Source organism: Eriocheir sinensis, chromosome 69, assembly GCF_024679095.1.
Source record: "Eriocheir sinensis breed Jianghai 21 chromosome 69, ASM2467909v1, whole genome shotgun sequence".
NCBI lineage: Eukaryota > Metazoa > Arthropoda > Malacostraca > Decapoda > Varunidae > Eriocheir > Eriocheir sinensis.
The window spans coordinates 6,806,790-6,832,049 of NC_066577.1; the positions used below are offsets into that span (position 1 = coordinate 6,806,790).

The following is a 25,260-nucleotide window of genomic DNA, read 5'->3' on the forward strand; positions in this document are numbered from 1 at the left end:
TGATACACTACCCGGGAATTGCGAGCTCCTAATGTGCAGACACACTACCCAGGAATTGTGAGCTCCTAATGTGCTGATACACTACCCGGGAATTGCGAGCTCCTAATGTGCTGATACACTACCCAGGAATTGCGAGCTCCTAATGTGCTGATACACTACCCGGGCATTGCGAGCTCCTAATGTGCTGATACAATACCCGGCATTGCAGGCTCCTAATGTGCAGACACACTACCCGGGCATTGCGAGCTCCTAATGTGCAGACACACTACCCGGGAATTGCGAGCTCCTAATGTGCTGATACACTACCCAGGAATTGCGAGCTCCTAATGTGCTGATACACTACCCAGGAATTGCGAGCTCCTAATGTGCTGATACACTACCCAGGAATTGCGAGCTCCTAATGTGCTGATACACTACCCGGGAATTGCGGGCTCCTAATGTGCTGATACACTACCCAGGAATTGCGGGCTCCTAATGTGCTGATACACTACCCGGTCATTGCGGGCTCCTAATGTGCTGATACACTACCCGGAATTGCGCGCTCCTAATGTGCTGATACACTACCCAGGAATTGCGAGCTCCTAATGTGCTGATACACTACCCGGGAATTGCGGGCTCCTAATGTGCTGATACACTACCCAGGAATTGCGGGCTCCTAATGTGCTGATACACTACCCGGGAATTGCGGGCTCCTAATGTGCTGATACACTACCCAGGAATTGCGAGCTCCTAATGTGCTGATACACTACCCAGGAATTGCGAGCTCCTAATGTGCTGATACACTACCCGGGAATTGCGGGCTCCTAATGTGCTGATACACTACCCCGGACTTGCGGGCTCCTAATGTGCTGCTCCCCTACCCGGGAAGTGCGTGCTCCTACTGTGCTGATACACGACCCAGGAATTGCGAGCTCCTAATGTGCTGACACACTACCCAGGAATTGCGAGCTCCTAATGTGCTGATACACTACCCGGAATTGCGAGGCTCCTAATGTGCTGACACACTACCCAGGAATTCCGAGCTCCTAATGTGCTGACACACTACCGGAATTGCAGGCTCCTATTGTGCAGATACTCTACCCGGGTATTGCGGGCTCCTAATGTGCTGATACACTACCTGGGAATTGCGAGCTCCTAATGTGCTGATACACTACCCGGGAATTGCGGGCTCCTAATGTGCAGACACACTACCCGGGAATTGCGAGCTCCTAATGTGCTGATACACTACCGGGAATTAGGCTCCTAATGTGCTGAAACACTACCCGGGAATTGCGAGCTCCTAATGTGCTGATACACTACCTGGGAATTGCGAGCTCCTAATGTGCTGATACACTACCCGGGAATTGCGAGCTCCTAATGTGCTGACACACTACCCGGGAATTGCGAGCTCCTAATGTGCTGATACACTACCCGGAATTGCGAAGCTCCTAATGTGCAGACACACTACCGGGAATGAGCTCCTAATGTGCTGATACACTACCCGGGAATTGCGAGCTCCTAATGTGCTGATACACTACCCGGGAATTGCGAGCTCCTAATGTGCAGACACACTACCCGGGAATTGCGAGCTCCTAATGTGCTGATACACTACCCGGGAATTGCGAGCTCCTAATGTGCAGACACACTACCCAGGAATTGCGAGCTCCTAATGTGCTGATACACTACCCGGGAATTGCGAGCTCCTAATGTGCAGACACACTACCCAGGAATTGCGAGCTCCTAATGTGCAGACACACTACCCAGGAATTGCGAGCTCCTAATGTGATGATACACTACCCAGGAATTGCGAGCTCCTAATGTGCAGACACACTACCCAGGAATTGCGAGCTCCTAATGTGCAGACACACTACCCAGGAATTGCGGGCTCCTAATGTGCAGACACACTACCCAGGAATTGCGAGCTCCTAATGTGATGATACACTACCCAGGAATTGCGAGCTCCTAATGTGCTGATACACTACCCAGGAATTGCGAGCTCCTAATGTGCAGACACACTACCCAGGAATTATGAGCCCTAATGTGCTGATACACTACCCAGGAATTGAGCTCCTAATGTGCAGACACACTACCCAGGAATTGAGCTCCTAATGTGCTGATACACTACCCAGGAATTGCAGCCCTAATGTGCAGACACACTACCCGGGAATTGAGGCTCCTAATGTGCTGACACACTACCCAGGAATTCCGAGCTCCTAATGTGCTGACACACTACCCGGGAATTGCAGCTCCTAATGTGCTGATACACTACCCAGGAATTGCGAGCTCTAATGTGCTGATACACTACCCGGGAATTGGTGAGCTCCTAATGTGCTGATACACTACCCGGAATTGCGAGCTCCTAATGTGCTGATACACTACCCGGAATTGAGCTCCTAATGTGCTGACACACTACCCAGGAATTCCGAGCTCCTAATGTGCTGGACACACTACCCAGGAATTGCAGCTCCTAATGTGCTGATACACTACCCTGGAATTGCGAGCTCCTAATGTGCTGATACACTACCCGGGAATTGCGAGCTCTAATGTGCTGATACACTACCCAGGAATTGAGCTCCTAATGTGCAGACACACTACCCGGGAATGCAGCTCCTAATGTGCTGACACACTACCCGGGAATTCCGAGCTCCTAATGTGCTGACACACTACCCAGGAATTACTGACACACTACCCAGGAATTCCGAGCTCCTAATGTGCTGACACACTACCCAGGAATTACTGACACACTACCCAGGAATTACTGACACACTACCCAGGAATTGCTGGACACACTACCCAGGAATTGCTGGACACACTACCCAGGAATTCCGAGCTCCTAATGTGCTGACACACTACCCGGGAATTGCGAGCTCCTAATGTGCTGATACACTACCCGGGAATTGCGAGCTCCTAATGTGCAGACACACTACCCAGGAATTGCGAGCTCCTAATGTGCTGATACACTACCCAGGAATTGCGAGCTCCTAATGTGCAGACACACTACCCAGGAATTGCGAGCTCCTAATGTGCTGATACACTACCCAGGAATTGCGAGCTCCTAATGTGCAGACACACTACCCAGGAATTGCGAGCTCCTAATGTGCTGATACACTACCCGGGAATTGCGAGCTCCTAATGTGCTGATACACTACCCAGGAATTGCGAGCTCCTAATGTGCTGATACACTACCCGGGAATTGCGAGCTCCTAATGTGCTGATACACTACCCGGGAATTGCGAGCTCCTAATGTGCAGACACACTACCCAGGAATTGCGAGCTCCTAATGTGCTGATACACTACCCAGGAATTGCGAGCTCCTAATGTGCAGACACACTACCCGGGAATTGCGAGCTCCTAATGTGCTGATACACTACCCAGGAATTGCGAGCTCCTAATGTGCTGATACACTACCCAGGAATTGCGAGCTCCTAATGTGCTGATACACTACCCGGGAATTGCGAGCTCCTAATGTGCAGACACACTACCCGGGAATTGCGAGCTCCTAATGTGCTGATACACTACCCAGGAATTGCGAGCTCCTAATGTGCAGACACACTACCGGGAATTGCGAGCTCCTAATGTGCTGATACACTACCCAGGAATTGAGCTCCTAATGTGCAGACACACTACCCAGGAACGAGCTCCTAATGTGCTGATACACTACCCCGGAATTGCGAGCTCCTAATGTGCTGATACACTACCCAGGAATTGCGAGCTCCTAATGTGCTGATACACTACCCAGGAATTGCGAGCTCCTAATGTGCAGACACACTACCCCGGAATTGCGAGCTCCTAATGTGCTGATACACTACCCAGGAATTGCGAGCTCCTAATGTGCTGATACACTACCCAGGAATTGCGAGCTCCTAATGTGCTGATACACTACCCGGGAATTGCGAGCTCCTAATGTGCTGATACACTACCCAGGAATTGCGAGCTCCTAATGTGCTGATACACTACCCGGGAATTGCGAGCTCCTAATGTGCACACACACTACCCGGGAATTGCGGGCTCCTAATGTGCAGACACACTACCCAGGAATTGTGAGCTCCTAATGTACTGATACACTACCCGGGAATTGCGAGCTCCTAATGTGCTGATACACTACCCAGGAATTGCGAGCTCCTAATGTGCTGATACACTACCCGGGAATTGCGAGCTCCTAATGTGCAGACACACTACCCGGGAATTGTGAGCTCCTAATGTGCTGATACACTACCCGGGAATTGCGAGCTCCTAATGTGCTGATACACTACCCGGGAATTGCGAGCTCCTAATGTGCTGATACACTACCCAGGAATTGCGAGCTCCTAATGTGCTGATACACTACCCAGGAATTGCGAGCTCCTAATGTGCTGATACACTACCCAGGAATTGCGAGCTCCTAATGTGCTGATACACTACCCAGGAATTGCGAGCTCCTAATGTGCTGATACACTACCCGGGAATTTGCTGTACAATGGGGGGCTTCCACTTCGCTGCCATTAATTTACGCTGAAGTGGTAGCGTACTGGGCCCACATTCACCACGTGATGGACGACGCGGGTTCGAATCCCCACGCCACCACCTGGGATTTGTCAGTCACCGCCGAGTGGCTTAAAACTACCCACATGCTGTCCTGAAGACCACCCATCAACCCGGACTCTAGAGGAAACCGTCCAAGAATCAAGGAGTTCCGGGGGGCAGCATGAGCCAGGAGAAGATGGCGCCACTATAAACACTTGCCTGCGCCATGACGGGCTGGGGCCAAACACCATCCAGGCCCCTCAAGCTTATATCCTTATTGCCCGGGGTGGGGTGCCATAAATGACTGTCCCTGGGCGCCGGCAACCTTCGCGACGCCACTGTACACTGGTCAACTCTTGCATAACGGACTTGGACAGCACAGGGATGAGAATGGAGATAGACAAAAACAAACCCCTTGGCTAAGCATTTTAAGTTTATGTCTACAAATCGTTGACTACAAAAACATCGTGACATAAATTTGACATGTAAAAAACTTGACAAAATTGGAATAGCTTAACATAGTGAACCAGCAACTATCATCAGACTATTCCTAGGCAAAAAATACTATGGTGAGAAAGTGCTGAGTATGTATGTATGTATGTATGTATAGCCACATTCTGTACATCCATATACATACATACATACATACATACATACATATATCTTTGGAGGGGTACAATAATAACAATGAAAATACTACTAATAATACACTAATGAGAATACTACTGGATCATTACCATGTGAAAAATAATAATAATAATAATAATAATAATAATAATAATAATAATAATAATAATAATTTGAGTCTTTCCATATTTTGAAGGCGATTTGTGAGGTTGAGAATCCTTGCATCGTTACCAAAACAAATAAAATAAACACATAAATAATTAAAAAAAGAGGAAGGAGAAGAAGGGGAGGGAGGAAGAGAGGAGGAAGAGGAGGAGGAGGAGGGTGAATCATATGGGTAGACAAAAGAGGTTTACAGAAGAACGTGAAGGCTAAGGCAGTGACTGTTGATGGATTTAGAAGTCTTATGGAAATGATATGAAGGAGTTAACCTGGTAGCTGCGGGGGCCATATTTCTTAGGTTAGGTTAAGTTAGGTTAGGTTAGGTTCAAGGTTAGGTTAGGTTAGGTTAAAGGTTAGGTTAGGTTCAAGGTTAGGTTAGGTTAGGTTAGGTTCAAGGTTAGGTTAGGTTAGGTTAGGTTCAAGGTTAGGTTAGGTTAGGTTAGGTTCAAGGTTAGGTTAGGTTAGCACACCAACACTGCCGAGTCACGCGCCTTCGTCTCATCATGACCTGGTAGTCGCCGATACCATGAAAACAGCGACTGTGAAAGCGGATCAAGGCGATGGTAACACAGGATGGTCGGGCCTCTGGTTAGGGTGCATACCAGACCACTGTGAAGGCGGGTCAAGGCGATCGTAACGGGTGCTGCCAGGATGGTCGGGCCTCTGGTTAGGGTGCGTACCAGACCACTGTGAAGGCGGGTCAAGGCGATGGTGACGGGTGCTGCCAGGATGGTCGGGCCTCTGGTTAGGGTGCGTACCAGACCACTGTGAAGGCGGGTCAAGGCGATGGTAACACAGGATGGTCGGGCCTTTGGTTAGGGTGCGTACCAGACCACTGTGAGAGCGGCCCTTCGTGTCTTTACCTTGCTTAAAATGCATAATAATAATAATAAGTAATAATAAAATTTGACATCAAAAACAGAATATTTAAACTTTTTTTTCTACGTAAACAATATATACACAGTTGCCTCTTTTGCAATGAACTTTCTTGGCAACACAACTTTACCTCTCTCTCTGCAACACAACTCTGGAATTCACAAGTCTCTCTCTCTCTCTCTCTCTCTCTCTGCAACACAGCTCTGCAATACAACTTTTTCTCTCTGTAATACAACTCTCTCTCTCTCTCTCTGCAACACAGCTCTGCAATATGACTTTTTCTCTCTGCAATACAACTCTCTCTCTCTCTCTCTCTCTCTCTGCAACACAGCTCTGCAATACAACTTTTTCTCTCTGCAATACAACTCTCTCTCTCTCTCTGCAACACAACTGACTTCTACAACACTGGGAACACACACACACACACTTCTTGGAGGCACCACTGTGAATTTGTCTGGGTACGAGATGAACAGAGAGCTGCATGGAGGGTAACAATAAATAGATAAATATAGATAGATAGATAAATAGACTGAGATAGTTAGTTAAGTGAGTTACCCTGAAGATTAACCTGTGTACATTTTCTTTGAGACGGAGATCGGAACACCTGGAGAGCTGCACGGATGTAAAAATAGATAGATAGATAGATAGTTAAATAGACGATCCTGGAATTAGGTATATATATAATTTTTTAGTGTGATTTTTTTACGACGAAAAACAAAAAATGTTAAAAAAAAAATTTAAAAATGCAACTTGCCACTCCCATATTGGACAAAAGTGAGGTCGATTTCGGGCGAGGTCAAAACATCAAAAATAAATTGAGTATACATCTGGGTCTATACATATGGCAAAAATCATGTATACCTCCCCATCTACACATACACAAAGCACAATTATATGTATACCTGTGTGCGTCTTTCATAGCCAGCAAAAAGGGTATCGAGAGGTCAATTTCGGGCGAGGTCAAAACATCGAAAATAAATAAAGTATACATCTGGGTCTATACATATGGCAAAAATCATGTATACCTCCCCAGCTACACATACACAAAGCACAATTATATGTATACCTGTGTGCGCTTTTTGTAGCCAGCAAAAATGGTATCAAGATAGGTCAATTTCGGGCAAGGTCAAAACATCAAAAATAAAACGAGTATACATCTGGGTCTATACATATGGCAAAAATCATGTATACCTCCCCATCTACACATACACAAAGCACAATTATATGTATACCTGTGTGTGTTTTTCATAGCTAGCAAAAAATAGAGTATACATCTGCTTCTATACATGTCAAAATTATGTATATATTTGCAACTATACATACAAGGAATAGATATGTATACCTCGCTGTCTATACATATGAGGCAAAACTGAGGTGGTTTTTCTTAGAGAGCAAATATGGTGTTGGAACATCTGTGTCGGTCATGATAGGATCGAAACCTGTATCTGTGGGTTCGATCTTCATATACAAAGAAAAACTATGTATACCTTTCCAAGTATACATAAAAAGGGACAAAACTGAGTGTATATGTATGGGATAATAGTGTTGGAACCTCTATTAATGTTGGTCATAGTAGGATCGAAACCTGTATCTGTGGGTTCGACCTTCATATACAAAGAAAAACTTATGTATACCTCTCCAAGTATACATATAAGGGGACGAAACTGAATGTATATGTATGGAAAATAGTGTTGGAACCTCTATTAATGTTGGTCACAATAGGATCAGAACCTTTATCTGTGGGTTCGATCTTCATATACAAAGAAAAACTATGTATACCTTTCCAAGTATACATATAAGGGGACGAAACTGAATGTATATGTATGGAAAATAGTGTTGGAACCTCTATTAATGTTGGTCATAATAGGATCGAAACCTCTTTCTACATACAAAGAATGATCATGTATACTTCTCCAGGTATACATAAATAGGATGAAAGTATACATATGCCAAAGTGCTTTTCAGAGACGGAAAATATAGGATTTGAACCTCTATCTTTGCGGTGAATGTGGAGTTTGAACCACTATATATGCGGCAAATGTGGAATCTGAACCTCTATCTTTGCAGTGAATGTGGAATTTGAACCTCTATCTTTGCAGTGAATGTGGAATTTGAACCTCTATCTTTGCAGTGAATGTGGACTCTGAACCTCTATCTTTGCAGTGAATGTGGAATTTGAACCTCTATCTTTGCAGTGAATGTGGAATCTGAACCTCTATCTTTACGGTGAATGTGGACTTTGAACCTCTATCTTTGCGGTCAATGTGGAATTTGAACCTCTATCTTTGCAGTGAATGTGGAATTTGAACCTTTATGTGTGGCGGAGGCAGCGAGCGGAGCAACAACAACAACAACAGGGATAAGAAAGCTATCTACGACAGTCTGTGTTACATAAGACTGCTTCGCCGGTGTGCGCGGGGCGGTGCAAAAATACATTATCTAATTCCTCTGTCTAGCTAATTCTATTTTATTTCTATGGGTTGTATTTTAAAACATTTCGCTGCCCAAGTTCACATATCTGACAAGGCTTTCGTGGGAGTTGTGGGCATTTCCAGGGGTGGTTTTATGGCCCTGGTGGTAGCTTGACCCTTCCTCTGTACCATGAACCTAAGGAAACGCATATTTGACAAGGCTTTTGCAGGAATTGTGGGCATTTCCTGGGGTGGTTTTATGACCCTTCCTCTGTACCATGAACCTAAGGAAACGCAAATTTGACAAGGCTTTCGTGGGAGTTGTGGGTATTTCCAGGGGTGGTTTTATGGCCCTGGTGGTAGTGTGACCCTTCCTCTGTACCATGAACCTAAAGAAACGCATATTTGATAAGTCTTTCATAGGAGTTGTGGGTATTTTCTGGGGTGGTTTTATGACCCTGGTGGTAGTGTGACCCTTCCTCTGTACCATGAACCTAAAGAAACGCATATTTGATAAGTCTTTCATAGGAGTTGTGGGTATTTTCTGGGGTGGTTTTATGATCCTTCCTCTGTACCATGAACCTAAGGAAACGCATATTTGACAAGGCTTTCATAGGAGTTGTGGGCATTTCCAGGGGTAGTTTTATGACCCTGGTGGTAGTGTGACCCTTCCGCTGTACCATGAACCTAAGGAATCATATTTGACAAGGCTTTTGTAGGAGTTGTGGGCATTTTCAGGGGTAGTTAATAAATAAAATAAAACAACAAAATAATTAAAAATGGGTATAGTAAAATTTTGAGTAGATCCAAAATTTTCCCGGGAAATTAAAACCTTGGGAAATCGGGGTTCAGGATAGTTCAACGGGGAAAAAATATGAAATAAAAAAAATAATAAAATAAAATAAAACAAAATATATTAAAAAAAAATTGATACAGTACAATTTTGAGTGGATCCAAAATTTTCCCGGGAAATAAAACCCTCGGGAAATTAGATTGGGGACCTGCCGTACTAGTCTACCGAACTTATTTTTATATTTATTTTCTTTATTTCTAAATTATCTTTATTTTTCACTATTATGATATGATGAGAGAGAGAGAGAGAGAGAGAGAGAGAGAGAGAGAGAGAGAGAGAGAGAATGAAAGAGAAAGACTTAACAGAGAGAAAACTAAACAGAGAGAGAGAGAGAGAGAGAGAGAGAGAGAGAGAGAGAGAGAGAGAGAGAGAGCCCCTCTCCTAACCTCTATAGCACCAAAATAAACAATAAACTCGTCAATAATAAAACAAAGAATCGCATCATCTATACCTTCCTCTCTCCCACCCTCGGCTACCAATACTACCGGCACCTCTACCGAGCGATTCTACCGAGCGATTCTACCGGGCGATTCTACCGAGCGATTCTACCGGGCGATTCTACCGGGCGATTCTACCGGGCGATTCTACCGGGTGATTCTACCGGGCGATTCTACCGGGTGATTCTACCGGGCGATTCTACCGGCTAAAATCTTAATACTGTTCGCCTCAATCTCCGCCAGAAACTCTCAAATTCCTTATTGATGCGCATGACTCCATTTTTATTATTATTATTATTATTATTATTATTATTATTATTATTATTATTATTATTATTATTTACTTTTTTTGTCATATACTTGTCATTTTCACCTCTGCCAGAGACTTAAATTTCCTCTATAGGGATGAATATGATTTTCTTTTTTTTCTTCTTTTTTTAAATTTATTTTTTGCGTCACGTCAAAGTTAGTATCAATTTTGGGGGGAGCTCGCCGAGAGGGACCCCTGGGGATGGTGGCCAGGGGGAGGGGGGGGGAGGCGATGTCCACCCCCTTCGACCTCCCCCCTCCTCCTCCTCCTCCTACTCCTCTTCCTTCCTCTTCCCTAATTAAAGTTCTAAAATTTTCTCATTCTAATTGTGAAGCTAAATATCTTTCCTTCATACAACTTCAAGAAAAAGAAAGAAAACGTTGTATAGTTTTTTTGCTCAGTGTCGAATTAGCATATTTTAAAAAGCTTCCATTAAAATAAATAAGTTGTAAAGTTCTGGTTCAGATTTCGCTTATCATATTAAAAAGTTATGCCTTCAAATCCTTTTCATAATATCTTAATCCCCTTGGCAGACTCTTCAATCCTCCTCTTTAAGATCCAACACTCTTTCCAATACTTTAATCTTCTTTGGTATACTCAAATTCTTCTTCCTTGTGCTTCAATCCTCTTTAAATGCCTTCAAATCCCTTTCATAACATCTTAATCCCCTTGGCAGACTCTTCAATCCTCCTCTTTAAGATCCAACACTCTTTTCAATACTTTAATCTTCTTTGGTATACTCAAATTCTTCTTCTTTATGCTTTAATCCTCTTTAAATGCATTCAAATCCCTTTCATAATATCTTAATCCCCTTGGCAGACTCTTCAATCCTCCTCTTTAAGATCCAACACTCTTTTCAATACTTTAATCTTCTTTGGCATACTCAAATTCTTCTTCTTTATCCTTCAATCCTCTTTAAATGCCTTCAAATCCTTTTCATAATATCTTAATCCTCTTGGCAGACTCTTGATCCTCTTCATCATCCTTCAATCCTCTTTCTATGCCTTCAAATCCCTTTACGTCATCTTAATCCTATTTGGTATGCCCTCAAATGCTTTCAATCCCATTCATTACTCACTTGATCCTTTCCTGTACACTTCAATCCTCTTTCTATGCCTTCAAATCCCTTCACAACATCTTAATCCTCTTTGGTATGATCTCAACCCTCTTTTCATGCCCTCAAACCTTTTCAATCCCACTCATTACACACTTGATCCTTTCCTGTACACTTCAATCCTCTTTCTATGCCTTCAAATCCATTCACAACATCTTAATCCTCTTTGGTATGATCTGAATCCTCTTTCTATGCCTTCAAATCCATTCACAACATCTTAATCCTCTTCTTTACACTTTAATCCTCTTTCCATGACCTTAAATCCCATTCAAAACAACTTAATCCTTTCCCATACACTTCAACCCTCTTTCCATGACCTTCAAACTCCCTTCATGACACCTCAATCCTCCTCTTTGCACTTCAAATCCCTTCATAACATCTCGATCCTCTTTGCCACACTCCCAGAGCCACACAGAGGATTGGAACCCCTTTCATAAGCACCTTGAGGCACTGCTGTTTAAGGCAATATCTGGCACTTGTTATTTATGAATGTGTGTGTGTGTGTGTGTGTGTGTGTGTGTGTGTGTGTGTGTGTGTGTGTGTGTGTGTGTGTGACCCCATTCATATAACCCTGGCAGATAGGCCCCGCCCACCACCCAGCCTCCACCAATCACGAGCAGCCTGTGGATTAGCCAATGGGAGACTAGCTAGGAGGGAAGGGGGAGGAGCTTGTCTGCCAGGCTAGCTTGAATGGAGGAATAACTTGTGTGTGTGTGTGTAGGTGTGTGTGTGTGTGTATGTGTGTGTGTGTATGTGTGTGTGTGTGTAAGAAATACATACATAAAATTAACCTCACACACACGCACACACACATACGCGCACACACATTGCATTGATAAATCATACACCATGAGCGTATTTCATAACATACGCACACAGAAACAGAAAGCATGTACAACCTAACTACAGAAATGCGTACACAAACAGATACGCACATAATAGGAACCAAAGCAGTGTATGTATGTGTGTATGTATGTGTGTGTGTGTGTGTGTGTGTGTGTGTGTGTGTGTGTGTGTGTGTGTGCGCGCGTGTGTGTACATATGTAAAACTCTATATAGGTGTCATAACTTATAACAACAATAACAATAGAAATAAAAATAACAACAATAATAATAATAATAATAATAAAAATAATAAAAATCACCAATCACCATCCTAGTGCCAACCTTCCTCCCCCGCCGGCCAGGTAATGGACTCGCCCGGGGGTATATATTAGAAGCCCTCGTCCAGGTCCTCCTCAGTAGCTGCCACCGGCCTCATGCTGTCACTGGGCGGCACATACCCACCGGGGGAGGAGCTGCCCCCTGTGGGAAGAGAAGGGGGGATGGAGGATGAGAGAGGGAAGGGAGGAGGAGGAGAGAGGAGAGACAGAGGAGGGAAGGAAGGATGGAAGGAAGGAAGGGGAAGGAAGGAAGGAAAAGATGTCTCTTCCTCCTCCTCCTCCTCCTCTTCTTCTTCTTCCTCACACACACACACACACACACACATACCCCCATCTCTCTCTCTCTCTCTCTGCTTCCTCCTCCTCCTCCTCCTCCTCCTCTTCCACCATTCCTCCTTCCCTTCCTTTCTCTCTCCTCCTCCTCTCTCACACACACACACACACACACAAACCCCCCTCCCCACCCCCACCCCGCCCCCCCAACCCCCAAACACATACCCGGGGGTGTCGACAGAGGCGGCCAGCAACGGTTGAGGATAATATGCAGGGTGATGTTGGCTGCCGTGAAGAGGATGTTGAAAAGCCCCGTGTATAGGAACATCCGGGACCCGCCCACCGTGAAGAACAGCGCTCCCCCGACGAAGCCCCCGGTGGCCACCCCTGTGTGTTAGGCATGGGGTGAGTGGGCGGGGGTGGGGTGGGGTGGGAGGAGAGGAAGGAGATAGAGAGAGAGAGGAGGAGGGAGACAGAAAGAGAGGAGGAGGAGGAAGAGAGAAGAGGAAGAGGAGATGGAGAAAGGAGGAGGAGGAGGAGGAAATATATGTGTGCTTAAAGTTAAGTATCAAAAAGAAGAGGAAGAAGAAGAAGAAGAAGAAGAAGAAGAAGGAGGAGGAGGAGGAAATATATGTGTGCTTAAGTATCAAAAAAGAAGAGGAAGAAGAAGAGGAAGAAGAAGAAGAGGAGGAGGAGGAGAAGGAGGACAAAGAAGAGAAATTAGCGAGAAAAATATGATAAAATAATGACTGGAGAAACACACACACACACACACACACACACACACACACACACACACATACCCCATACTCACCAATACCCTCGAACGCCGCGCCCACAATCCCCTGCAGCGTCGCCTCGGACCCAGGCGGCGCGACCCGACTTGCGTACGAGGTCATGGTTGCGTAAAAGATCCCGAACGTAAAACCATTCAGCAACTCAATCGGCAGGAACCACCACGGATTTGAAACGGAATAGTACAGCACATAGCGTAGACCAAAGACTCCGATGACCAGCGACATGGCTCCGGCGTGTCCGAGCTTACGTATGAACCACCCAGACAGGAAGAAGAAGGGGAGCTCTCCGCCGAAGCACTGGACCCCCATCACTAGGCCTTGCAGAAGCTTGAGGCGTTCGAAATGGCAGTCCCAGGTGAAGGCGACATCCTCGACTAACATCAGCTGTGGGGGAGAGAGAGAGAGAGAGAGGTGAGTATATCTAGGGTCATTTTGTTAACGCCTGTTCCGCCCGCAAGTACACACATTTGGCAAGGCTTTCGTGGGGGTTGTGGGCATTTTCAAGGGTAGTTTTGTGACTCTTCCTCTGTACCATGAACCTAAGAAACACACATTTGACAAGGCTTTCATTGGAGTTTTGTGGGCATTTCCAGGGGTAGTTTTGTGACCCTGGTGGTAGTTTGACCCTTCCTCTGTACCATGAGCCTAAGGAATATATATTTGACAAGGCTTTCGTAGGAGTTTGTGAGGCATTTCCAGGGGTAGTTTTATGACCTTGGTGGTAGTGTGACCCTTCCTCTGTACCATGAACCTAAGAAACACACATTTGACAAGGCTTTCGTGGGAGTTTGGGCATATCCAGGGGTAGTTTTATGGCCCTGGTGGTAGTGTGACCCTTCCTCTGTACCATGAACCTAAGAAACACACATTTGACAAGGCTTTCATTGGAGTTTTGTGGGCATATCCAGGGGTAGTTTTATGACCCTGGTGGTAGTGTGACCCTTCCTCTGTACCATGAACCTAAAGAAACACACATTTGACAAGGATTCGTGGGAGTTGTGGGCATTTCCAGGGGTAGTTTCATGACCCTGGTGGTAGAGTGACCCTTCCTCTGTACCATGAACCTAAACAAACACCCATGCAAACCCAACTGACCTTCATTTTGACCCCTGGAAATAGTTGACATGATGGGCAGACATGGAACCCTCAAATCCACTCTCAATCCTCCGACCCTCTTTCAATCCCTTCTACCAGACACCCGATCCTCCTTCTCACCTGGTATGTCCACAGAATGCCGGTTGAGATGCCCACCACAACACAGCAGAGGATGAACAGCACCACACGAGGCTCGCACACCAGGCGTACCACAGCTCCTGCCACAGCCCCAGCTTGCTTCTCTCGCCCCTCAACCTGCCGGGGGATATCAAGGGTAACATGGTAGGCTATGGTAGAGTGGTAGACCCATCTGATACTGTCCAACCATCATCGTCATCGGTTGAACGCTGTATGGCTATCCTCCATTCCGCTCTGTCTTCCGCCCAGTGCTCATTCAATCCCATCACTGCCAAGTCTTTCTGTGTACACCTCTTCCACATTTTCCTAGGTCTACCAACTGGTCTCCTGCCTTCTACCTCCAATCTCTCCCAGCACTGTGTCCTCCCCTGCTCTCTTTACATGTCCAAACCATCGGAGTCTTTCCCTTCTGAGCACTGTTTCCTGCCTCCAGTCTCTCCCAGCACTGTGTCCTCCCCTGCTCTCTTTACATGTCCAAACCATCGGAGTCTTTCCCTTCTGAGCACTGTTTCCTACCTCCAATCTCCCTAATCTAACCTAACCTAACCTAATGTAACCTTCCCTAACCTAACCTAACCTTACCTAACCTAACATCTAACCTCCCCTCCCCTTCCCTAACCTAACCTGTAGTCTCGTGGCCGCCAGGAGGTCGACAAACAGTATAGCCAGGGCCAACACAAAGGCCGGAGTGTAGTCCTTCTCGGCACGGCCCTCGGAGGCGTAATCGATGAGGGCGCCCGTGACCACCACCAGCGTGCCCCACCCCAGGGATCCGAAGAGCCGCTGCTGGCCATACTTGTGACCATCCGCACCTGTTGGGAAGGGGGCGAAAGGGGGGGTTAAGGGTATGACATGACCGGAAGGGAAGGGGTAACTCTTTCATAGCTAAGCACTCACAACGAGACTATCCCCTCGGGCGCACTCTGGCAGCCCAGCGAGGGGAGGGGAGTCTCTTAACCACTGTATCTCAAAAACTATTCATCACAACTAAAAAATAAAACATATTTAACAAGGCTTTTGTAAGAGTTTGGGCGGCATTTCCAGGAGTAGTTTTGTGACCCTGGTGGTAGTGTGACCCTTCCTCTGTACCGTGAACCTAAGAAACACACATTTGACAAGGCTTTCATAGGAGCTGTGGGCATTTCCAGGGGTAGTTTTGTGACTGGTGGTAGTGTGACCCTTCCTCTGTACCATGAACCTAAGAAACACACATTTGACAAGGCTTTCGTGGGAGTTGTGGGCATTTCCAGGGGTAGTTTTATGACCCTGGTGGTAGTGTGACCCTTCCTCTGTACCATGAACCTAAAAAAACGCATATTTGACAAGGCTTTCATAGGAGCTGTGGGCATTTCCAGGAGTAGTTTTATGACCCTGGTGGTAGTCCGACCCTTCCTCTGTACCATGAACCTAAAGAAACACACATTTGACAAGGGTTTCGTAGGCGGTGTGGGAATTTCCAGGGGTAGTTTTGTGACTGTTGGTAGTGTGACCCTTACTTTGTACCATGAACCTAAAGAAACACACATTGGACTATGCTTTCGTAAGTTTTGGGGGCACTTCCAGGGGTAATTTTGTGACACTGGTAGTAGTGTGACCCTTCCTCTGTACCGTTAACCTAAGAAACACACATTTGACAAGGCTTTCGTGGGTGTTGTGAGGAATTCCAAGGGTAGTTTTATGACCCTGGTAGTAGTGTGACCCTTCCTCTGTACCGTGAACATAAGAAACACACATTTGACAAGGCTTTCATAGGAGTTTTGGGCATTTCCAGGGGTAGTTTTGTGACCCTGGTGGTAGTGTGACCCTTCCTCTGTACCATGAACCTAAGAAACACACATTTGACAAGGCTTTCGTGGGAGTTGTGGGGCATTTCCAGGGGTAGTTTTGTGACTCTGGTGGTAGTGTGACCCTTCCTCTGTACCATGAACCTAAGAAACGCACATTTGACAAGGCTTTCATAGGAGCTGTGGGCATTTCCAGGGGTAGTTTTATGACCCTGGTGGTAGTGTGACCCTTCCTCTGTACCGTGAACCTAAGAAACACACATTTGACAAGGCTTTCTTAGGGGTTTTGCAAGGATTTAGCATTGAAAGAGTTGATAATGTGTGAGAGAGAGAGGAGGGAAGAAGGAGAGAGCCTCACCCCTTCCCTTCCTTCCTCTCCTTCCCCCCCTTCCTACGCCCCATCCCTACCCAATTCACTCACACCCCCACACGCACTCACCCAGCAGCTGGAAACATATGGTATCGCTCATGACCACAGTGATAGCCAGGCCACACCAGGCTATGACCATGCAGAGGAGGTGGAGCCAGAACTGGGAGTGGGACAGCACCTCCTCGTAACTGGTGGGCGGACTGGTAGGTGGAGCCCCGAGGAACACCATCAGGGCGTCATCATCGCAGGTGGTGGAGCATTTGGTGGTGACGGTGGTGGTGGTTGTGGAGGTTGTATTGGGGCAGGTTGGGGTGGTGAGCTGTTGGAGGGAGAGAGGGAGGGTAAGGAGGAGGAGGAGGAGGAGGAAACAGTATTTACAATAGGAAATAATGCAAAAAATATATACAGTTTAGGAGGAGGAGGAGGAGGAGGAGGTGGAGGAGAGGAAAAGGAAGAGAAGGAAGGGAAGAGAGGAAAATAAGAGATAGGAGAGAAAGGAGGAGGAGGAAGAGGAGGAGAGGAAGAGGAAGAGGAGGGAAAGGAAGAGGAACAAGAGGAGGAAGAGAGAGGAGAGGAGGAGGGAAAACAGGGAAGAGGAGGAGGAGGAAAGGAAAAGAACAGAGAAGAAAGAGAGGAAGAACAGAGAGGAAGAGGGAGGAAGAGGAAGAGGAGGAGGAGGAAAGGAAGAGAGGGAGACACACACACACACGCACACACATACCTCCACACCAGCGACCGTCACATTGTACAAGGGGAAGAATGTACAATGTCGCTTCTTGGAATAGTCCGACAAATCGCTCGTAAAGGTTAAGTTCAGACGCTCCTTGGGACAGTCCGTGACACCCCAAGCCTCGCACAAGTCCCTGCTGTTGTTGTTGCTCGTCCCGTTGTTGTAGTCTGTCCCGGGTCCTCTGTCTTCTCCTGTCTCTTCCCTCGTGTTTGGATCAATCTTCTTCTTCTTCTTTTCTTCTTTGGTTATGTCACATGTCATCTGTAGAAAGGAAGGAAAGTTAGTGAGGTAGTTTTTCTATGTTGATTCTCTCTCTCTCTCTCTCTCTCTCTCTCTCTCTCTCTCTCTCTCTCTCTCTCTCTCTCTCTCTCTCTCTCTCTCTCTCTCTCTCTCTTTATTTCTCTTTCAATTTTCTTTCTTTAACTGACGATGAAAATGCTCTCTCTCTCTCTCTCTCTCTCTCTCTCTCTCTCTCTCTCTCTCTTTTCCCTACCATTTCTTCTCTCCCTTCCCTTCCCTTCCCTCTCTCTCCTTCCCTGCCCTTACCATCCCTCCCCTCCTCTCCCTCTCCCTCTCTCCTCCATCACCTACCCCCCCTATCCCCCCACCCCCACCCCCCCACACACACCTGGCAGGTCACCACACGAGAGTCTGCTAGTCCGCTGAGAAAGTCCTCCTGCACGCAACGCTGGGACGGAGAGCAAAAGGTCATCTGAGTGGCTTGGAGGTCACAGGTCAAGGTCACGTTCGCAGGCTTTGGGTCGGTCTTCAGAGGCATGGGTGGGCAGAAGTATATGCTGTGGGGGCAGGGAGGGAGGAGGTGGGGGGGGTTAGGTTAGGTTAGGTTAGGTTAGGTTAAGTTAAGTTAAGTTAAGTTAAGTTAAGTTAAGTTAAGTTAAGTTAAGTTAAGTTAAGTTAAGTTAAGTTAAGTTAAGTTAAGTTAAGTTAAGTTAAGTTAAGTTAAGTTAAGTTAAGTTAAGTTAAGTTAAGTTAGGTTGTTAATAATAATAATAATAATAATAATAATAATAATAATAATAATAATAATAATAATAATAATAATGTAAAAAATGACAAAACACACACACACATAGAAATAAAAAATAAACAAAAAATAAATATAAGAAGCCTTCCCACAGCTGTATTATGCAAAACACACACACACACACACACACACACACACACACACACACACACACACACACACATGGAACGGACTTGACGAGGAGGCTATGTGTGCAAAAACGATTCATGAATTTAAAGCCAAACTGGATAAGCGTTATGGAGATGGGAGCTCTTTTCCTGTATTTCACAACTAGGTAAACACACACACACACACACACCTGAAGAAGCCCAGCCCACAGACCACCACCGCAGACAGGAACACGGCGCGGTGAATCCTCAGCCAGTCCGACAGCAGCCCCGAGCCCGCCTTCGCCAGCAGACCAGTGAAGGGAAGGATGGTGTAGATGAGCCCAATGCCGCCCGGAGAGATGCCCTGCTGACGGATGTAGACGGGCAAGAACGGAAGCATTGGGGCCACTCCTTGGGGGGGTGGAAGAGGGGAGTGGAGGTTAGGTTAGGTTAGGTTAGTGAGCATACTGGGGAGAGGTTAGGTTAGGTTTGGTAGGTCTTTGTATTGTGAAGGAGGGATTAGGTTAGGTTAGGTTAGGTTAGTGATCATAATGGGGAGAGCTTAGGTTAGGTTTGGTAGGTCTTTGTATTGTGGAGGAGGGATTAGGTTAGGTTAGGTTAGGTTAGTGATCATAATGGGGAGAGCTTAGGTTAGGTTTGGTAGGTCTTTGTATTGTGAAGGAGGGATTAGGTTAGGTTAGGTTAGTGAGCATACTGGGGAGAGGTTAGGTTAGGTTTGGTAGGTCTTTGTATTGTGAAGGAGGGATTAGGTTAGGTTAGGTTAGGTTAGTGAGCATACTGGGGAGAGCTTAGGTTAGGTTTGGTAGGTCTTTGCATTGTGAAGGAGGGATTAAGTTAGGTTCAATAATAATAATAATAATAATAATAATAATAATAATAATAATAACAAAATTCACTCACCGGCAAAAATAAGAAAGAAATGAGCCTTGATGGGCAATAATTTTATATTTATCTTCATGGCTGCGGCGGCGGAGGCAATGGTGGTGTGTGGTGGTGGTGGTGGTGGTGAGACTTCGCCCACCTCCACCTCAAACTGTTGGCGGAGGAAAGACTCAATTAGGCAGAGGTTCTGTACTCTGGGGTCATGTCGCAGGGTCATGTCCGACAATCCGTTCTGTGAGTTTCGTTTGACATACACAAGACACACACACATATACTCCCCAGTCCACATCCTTGATTTAGTCCATCCACCTCATTGGCATACAGAAAGAGGGGTGGGGGGTGGGGTGGGGTGGGTTGGGAGGGGGGTAGATTTTGGCTTGTCATAGAATGGGTGTAGGTTATCTCATTTATCACATTTACTGACATACAAGGGGTACAGGTTATCTCATTTATCACATTTACTGACATACAAGGGGTACAGGTTATCTCATTTATCACATTTACTGACATACAAGGGGTACAGGTTATCTCATTTATCACATTTACTGACATACAAGGGGTGTAGGTTATCTCATTTATCACATTTACCAACATACAAGGGGTACAGGTTATCTCATTTATCACATTTACCAACATACAAGGGGTACAGGTTATCTCATTTATCACATTTACCAACATACAAGGGGTACAGGTTATCTCATTTATCACATTTACTGACATACAAGGGGTGTAGGTTATCTCATTTATCACATTTACCGTCCATGGCCCCAAAATATCAGGTAAATACGTAGATTCACTCCGCGCCTCCAATACTGCCCTCCAATATGAACCTTTCCGGGGTCTCACACACTGTTCTAATTCTCTAGTAGTTTAACTCCGCTCCCTCACCCAAAAACCCTGATTTCCCCCGAGTCCCCCAAGATGGTTAGGGAAGGACATTAGGGCTTTTCTTAGGGGATATTCACAAAAGTGTAGCCTACCAATTTTGGGATGCTGGCTGCACATTTCTGAACACGTAGATGGTATTTTTCTCCGGAAACCACTAAATAAATGACTTTTCAATGTCTTTTGTGAACCCTCCGCCGCAGCCACAAAATAGCTCACAGAGAGGTTCAACTTGGAGACCCGTGGGAAAACGAGGATTTTGGGTTCGGGAGCGTATTTAATCTACTCCAACCGAACCCATGTATATGTGATTTATTTCTGCGAGGAGGTATTTCTCGCAACACCGGATGGACCGCTGCCAGACAAGGCTATGTTTTTGTGAATATTATCCCTTTTCTTTACTGTTAAGTACCTGCGACTTCATGTTAGGGTCAAGGGACAGAGATTGCCTCCCTTAACTATAACATGGAGGCAGAATAGCGGATTTACGAGGCGCTGAGTCAATCTCCACAATTACCAAACACTCAACTGGGTCAAGATTCATTTTAGTATCGTGTTGGTGGCAGCGTTTCAATTCCTGCCTTTCGAAACATCACTATCTCTTCATGTATCTTTTCTACAAACGTTCAACAATCATGGAAACGCTTTCAAAATCCAATTCAAGGATTATTTATTGTTGAAAATAGAGGATAATACTCATGAAAGTGCAGCCACAAAATAACTCGCAGAGGGTTTAAGGTGTGGGAGCGTATTTAAACTACTCCAACCGAACTTTACGAGCTGCTAACAGGGGGACAAGAACGACCCTTCTAACCAGGGGAACTGTGCCCCCCCTGGACCCCCCACGTGAGGAGGTATTTCTCGCAACATCGGCTGCAACGCCTCCACGGCCGCCGCCAGAGAAGGCCGCCCTTTCGTGAGTATTATCCATATTTTCAACGATAAATAGTCCTTGAATTGTATTTTGAAAGCGTTTCCATGATTGTCGAACGCTTGTAGAAAAGATACATGAAGAGGTACTGATGTTTCTTAAGGTAGGGAATGAAACACTGCCACCAACACGATACTAAAACAAATCTTGACCTAAACCTGTACCCTCACGTGCTGCCCGGTGAAGACGTTAAATAACACCTGGACGGTCTACAACAAGGGGACGATATTCCACACCTAACCTAACCTAACAGCAGCCTCCCAGACGAACCTTCACTACGGGGCTACACACCTCAGGGCAAGGTCAGACTCCCCCTATGACCTGACCTTGACCTCTGAACAACATCAAGGAAATGCGGACGGTCTACAACAAGGGGACGATATGCCACACCTAACCTAACCTAACAGCAGCCTCCCAGACGAACCTTCATTACGGGGCTACACACCTCAGGGCAAGGTCAGACTCCCCCCGTGACCTGATCCTGACCTCTCAACATCAAGGAAATGCGGACGGTCTACAACAAGGGGACGATATGCCACACCTAACCTAACCTAACAGCAGCCTCCCAGACGAACCTACACTACGGGGCTACACACCTCAGGGCAAGGTCAGACTCCCCCTCGTGACCTGACCTTGACCTCTCAACAACATCGTCATTATGGAAATGCGGACGGATCACAACAAGGGGACGAGGCGCCGCACCGGACCCGGCCTAGGCTCACCTCCCGCCCCGCTTAAGTAGTATCTTCCCCCCGAAGTGCCCCGCCCCCTTCAGCATGCCCCCCCCGCCCCACCTGGTACGGGTCCGCCGGGTCCTCCACGGGGCCGGTCAGTCAGCGGGTCAGGTGGGCCGCGGTGCGTGTCCCTCCCTTGCCAGATTATCGTACTCAGAGCTCACTGTTGCTAGATTATCGTACTCAGAGCCCACCGTTGCTAGATTATCGTGCTCAGAGCCCACAGGCGATTGTCGTACTCAGAGCATAGTATATACCGTTTCCTGACGCCTAAGTATTGCCAAGAAACATCAGGAATTAACTATTTTAGCGATAATTATAAGTGAATTTCCTTATTGGGGTCCACGAGACAGTTTTGGGATCGGAAGTCGGTAAATATACGAGGCTGAGTAAGACAGGTCTGGCAACGTTAAATTAGCAGATCCTCGTATTTGCTATTTACCGGTTTCTGAGCCATAGCTATTGCCAAAAAACACCGATAATTAACCATTTTAACGATAACTATATATGAAGGCAGTTACTGGGGTCGAGGAGCTGTTTTACATAAGAAGCTGAGTACGTCAATCTGGCATCCTTGGCCCCATGGAGGTACAATTGGTGGAGGCGACATCAGCCCGAGCTATCATTTTTAAGGCAAGGTGTCTGGTGTTATCAGGTCAGGCTCACTCTTAATGGGCTCGGCTAGTCTCGCCCACCCCCATCTTTTGGCCGTAAATATGACAGTACATCGGCTTCACCTCAATGAATGGGATTAGCGGGCCGTGTCGACTCCATCAATTCGACCTCCATGGCTGGCCCTCCTGTAAGCTGCAGTGTTGCCAGGCCGGGTTGATGGTGTTAGCGGCCCAGACCATGCATTAATTATTGAGGCGGTGTCCTGAACGTGCCGCCCCCGTGGAGATAAATGTGGTATGGCGTGCACAGCTTGGGGTGAAGGCAAGCAGCGTGAATGCCATGTTCCGAGTACGTGGCTGCAGTCCCTCATTACCGTGTTTCATCATCGTGTAGCCGTGACTGGGATCTGGCAACACTACGGCACTCATTATGTATATACAAATTAAAATGGATCTCATCTCATGTAGTTAATAGACCACTTTTGGCACATTTAGGAATAGGATCATCAATCATTATCTCCCTAATCCTGGCCCTTTACCATATACCAATACCTTAATTATAATCACAATCAATCGAATCAAAATGGATCTCATCTCATGTAGTTAATAGTCTCCCACTCTTGACGCATTTAGGAATAGGATCATCAATCATTATCTCCCTAATCCTGGCCCTTTACCATATACCAATACCTTAATTATAATCACAATCAATCGAATCAAAATGGATCTCATCTCATGTAGTTAACAGTCCCACTCTTGACGCATTTAGGAATAGTATCATCAATCATTATCTCCCTAATCCTGGCCCTTTACCATATACCAATACCTTAATTATAATCACACACAATCAATCAAATCAAAATGGATCTCATCTCATGTAGTTAATAGTCTCCCACTCTTGAGACATTTAGGAATAGTATCATCAATCATTATCTCCCTAATCCTAGCCCTTTACCATATACCAATACCTTAATTATAATCACACTCAATCAATCGAATCAAAATGGATCTCATCTCATGTACTTAATAGTCTCCCACTCTTGATGCATTTAGGAATAGGATCATCAATCATTATCTCCCTAATCCTGGCCCTTTACCATATCCCAATATACAGCAATAAATAAGAGTTTAACCTCTTCAACTCCTTCCTTCCACATCACCCGAAGAAGGAAGAGAAAGAGCAGACCTGGTATAACAGTTTGTATGAACCCATGCAGGACCCCGAGGAACCAGCTGATGGACCCACCATTGAACAAGACAGGGTTGAGAGGTCACAGGGAGAAGGTGTGGAAGGGAACACAGCAACACAAAGAAATACAGTTTTCCCCATAGAAATACAAACACTATAGTCTGTTTCATTCCGTCGCTACCTACACATGTATTAATAGTTGTATAATCTCACTCTGTCCTGCCTGGGGGTTGGGATGGCATGTTCCTCCCTTCTCCCTTGTTGTTTTACTTGCAACAATAAACTATCAATCAATCTATCAGTCTTAATCTCTGCCTGGGGGTTGGGATGGCATGTTCCTCCCTTCTCCCTTGTTGTTTTACTTGCAACAATAAACTATCAATCAATCAATCTCCACTCGCGAACATAGATGTGGCACCTGCGCATTAAAAGTTCATGATTGCGTGAAGATCAACTATATTTTCAGTGATAACTTTGAATGTTTCTGTATCCAAAAGGAAAAAATTCAAGCCCTCTGAAAGCAAACGAAAGAACAACTTCTATATCAAACAGTAAAGTCTGATCATACTCGCACGATTTATAGCATTTCAGATACCCATATTTCTTCTCATTCAGGTACATTAAGGGAGATCTGTCTTTACATAAGGAATTTTGATGCGTTACACGTATATAACATGGGTTGCCTAATACTCAACATAGCCTAGCATTCAACATTTAATATTTACTGTTTCATGTTATTTTCATTATTAATCGGTATTCACATGCAGTAAATTATTAAACTCCCCCTTACTTGCCCTTGCAGAGCCGGATGTCTACTAATATACATGAAATGTGCTATCAATCAAAGAATTAAAGAAAAAACAGATCGCTCAAGCATGACGTGACTCCCCCGCGTCATCAATCAATCTCAATCAAAGAATTAAAGAAAAAACAGATCGCTCAAGCATGACGTGACTCCCCCGCGTCATCAATCAATCTCAATCAAAGAATTAAAGAAAAAACAGATCGCTCAAGCATGACGTGACCCCCCCGCGTCATCAATCAATCTCAATCAAAGAATTAAAGAAAAAACATATCGCTCAAGCATGACGTGACTCCCCCGCGTCATCAATCAATCTCAATCAAAGAATTAAAGAAAAAACAGATCGCTCGAGCATGACGTGACTCCCCCGCGTCATCAATCAATCTCAATCAAAGAATTAAAGAAAAAACAGAGATCGCTCGAGCATGACGTGACTCCCCCGCGTC

The 25,260-nt window shown here is 45.7% G+C and overlaps 2 long non-coding RNA genes across 52 annotated transcripts in view; one reads left to right on the forward strand and one right to left on the reverse strand.

The window, feature by feature from the left end:
• Positions 1-4,897: 4,897 nt before the first annotated feature.
• On the reverse strand, positions 4,898-22,380 carry LOC126988539 (uncharacterized). 50 transcript variants are annotated; one of them, XR_007742221.1, is made up of 16 exons: positions 22,270-22,380; positions 19,678-19,810; positions 18,966-19,167; positions 18,251-18,419; positions 17,614-17,883; positions 16,962-17,211; positions 15,363-15,550; positions 14,721-14,855; positions 13,523-13,889; positions 12,934-13,095; positions 8,457-12,577; positions 8,393-8,424; positions 8,233-8,296; positions 7,782-8,200; positions 7,214-7,634; positions 4,898-7,049 (listed from the first exon to the last, which is right to left on the reverse strand). It is a non-coding gene; the product is annotated as an uncharacterized LOC126988539 (long non-coding RNA). The 50 variants fall into 50 exon arrangements; XR_007742214.1 differs by adding an exon at positions 8,297-8,328 and having other exon boundaries at positions 7,782-8,264; XR_007742215.1 differs by having other exon boundaries at positions 8,233-8,328.
• LOC126988550 (uncharacterized) overlaps positions 15,690-25,260 on the forward strand; it is a 44,601-nt gene continuing 35,030 nt past the window's right edge. Inside the window, exons 1-3 of one of the 2 annotated variants that reach the window (XR_007742238.1) lie at positions 15,690-15,974; positions 16,494-16,599; positions 16,703-16,804. This is a non-coding gene — a long non-coding RNA (uncharacterized LOC126988550). Of the gene's footprint in view, positions 15,975-16,493; positions 16,600-16,702; positions 16,805-25,260 lie in introns of those variants that run through there. The other variant, XR_007742239.1, reaches the window with a different exon arrangement.